Raw genomic sequence first — 2,299 nt, 5'->3', positions numbered from 1 at the left:
AGACCTGACAACCTTGAAGAACAATTTGTGTTTTACAAAGATCGAACAGAGATGAAAAACAACCCGCTGACAACTGGAGACCTCAGTCTGACCCTGACATACCCCACTGACTGGGATGGAAAGACCTACACCTGCACCGTCTACAACGGACAGGGAAACACCCTGATGAAGAAACAGGTGGAGCTTAAAGTTAGAGGTCAGATAATACTTTGTTTTTCACAAATTTGCTGTAAATAATATGGACATTTCACCTTTTTAACACTAATTTATCGCCATACTTTATCCTCCTAACTACTAGATTTCCTGAGTTAGTTAGGAAAGATTGATCTCACTGATCAGCAACAGTTTGGAAATCGATCAGCATGAAGCTGAAGGAGAAACTGTCAGAGCACAATCTTAAAGTGAACTCTGAAGCTGATCTGCAGACATCCCAGGGAGGTTGTACAACAATAATTGAGACAAGGACGCACAACACAAAGAAACTCTACTTGGAAATCTTTCTTAAGTGATAAAAGCAAGAGCGAACCAGATTTACCCAAACTAAAAGCATCAAAAGTCAACAAAAGGTTCCTGATTGAAAACTTATTAAATTTGGAAAAGGGACTTATAATATCATTTCCATTACCTTAGTTTGAGCTTTGTCTTTATTAAATTGGAGAAGATTCTCAGCAATCCTGCTTTTAATGGTCTAAGCATCAATTCCACATCTTTAACTTCTAAAAAAAGAGACGTACAACTGAATGTCATCTGCATTGTGTAACAAGTAATGTCAAAGTGCCTGAAATCTGGTGAAGAGGCAACCGATATAACAGAAATAGTAAGAGTCTCCAAAACTGCTTGTTTAGCCTATGGTGTGTCACAAGGTTCAGAAGAGGACCTGTGCATCCACGTAATCGTCAGCTGTGAACAACAGAACAAAACACTGAGACATGGACAGGCAGTAAAGTCCAAGCTTCATTAATCTCATATGAGAGGGAAGAAAAAAACTGTGTCAACTCCAAGAGAAATTTTGCCTCACAGCTCATGTTTGTTTGTTGTCCTCTCAGTCTGTCAGGTGCAGGTGGAGGAGGGGGCGGAGTCTGTCCAGCTGCCCTTTCAAACCACAGAAGACCTGCCTGCAGATGTTAAGGTGGTGTGGTGGGACATTCATGACAGGAAGGTCCACGTGTTTTCAGACCAGGCTGGAGAACAGGACGAGGTTTACAGGGACCGAACAGAGATGAATAACAACCCGCTGACAACTGGAGACCTCAGTCTGACCCTGAAACATCCCACAGAGAGAGACAGTGGGACGTACAGATGTAAAGTCTACGGGAAAACCAGCAGATACAAAAAAGTGCAGCTCATAGTCAAAGGTTAGTTTTATTTATTTGTTTGTTTCTTAGTTCCTGTCTGACTGTGTTGTCAGTTTGTCACAGATGATATTTGTGTGTTTGTGTGTGTCTGACTGTCTTGTGTCTCCTCTGCAGGGAGAGTTCAGGTCCAGGATCAAACAGGGGACATCAGGAACAGAAGCAGCTCCATTGATCCGACTCCTCTGATGGCTGATCAATCAGTTTGATCTGTGTGTTCTTTGATTATTGATCAGTGATGTCAGAGTGGAGTCAGTGTGATGCTGTTGTTGTTTGTTTGAGATTTTTAGTGTCCATGAAGGTCTCTGCTGCCGTAGATCCTCTGAACTGTGACAGAGGTCTCACTCTGGAGGAAACTCTCAGCACTTTCCAGCAGCTCCTCCATCATGGAAAGTGTTGGGAAGGTTACTTTTAAAATGTATTCCATACAGAATACTGAATACATGCCCCAAAATGTATTCTGTAACGTATTCCGTTACATTACTCAATGAGAGTAACGTATTCTGAATACTTTGGATTACTTAATATATTATCATGCTGTTTACAACTACGTGAATGTACTATTGCTGTGATTTATTACTGTTACTGAAGGCCCGCGGCTCCAAACCATAGTAAAGGGACCTCTGGCTAATACGTCGGGTTCGTGTCGGGCTGGTAGCCAAAAACTAGCTTTACTTTGTTGTCTGGGTCAACTTTGCTTGCGACAGACAGAGAGAGGCGTTGAAAGGCTGCTCCAACGGAACTTATTTTTTCCGGAGGAAAACAGGAACACAGTGTACAGTCGAGTCTTAATAGCTTACTTACAAATGGGCTCGTCAGGCTCTCTTCTTGGCTGCTGTGGTTATTATTATATTTACATGCTTCCAGCTCCCGTTTTTGCTCCGTGACAGCTCTACTTTTCCTTTCTCTCCCTCCCTCGCTCACAGACACATAACGGTTGTGGTAGT

Source organism: Pelmatolapia mariae, unplaced genomic scaffold, assembly GCF_036321145.2.
Source record: "Pelmatolapia mariae isolate MD_Pm_ZW unplaced genomic scaffold, Pm_UMD_F_2 NODE_ptg000399l+_length_30392_cov_1, whole genome shotgun sequence".
In the NCBI taxonomy this organism is placed as follows: Eukaryota; Metazoa; Chordata; class Actinopteri; order Cichliformes; family Cichlidae; genus Pelmatolapia; species Pelmatolapia mariae.
Note: the sequence above shows the minus strand (reverse complement) of the source record.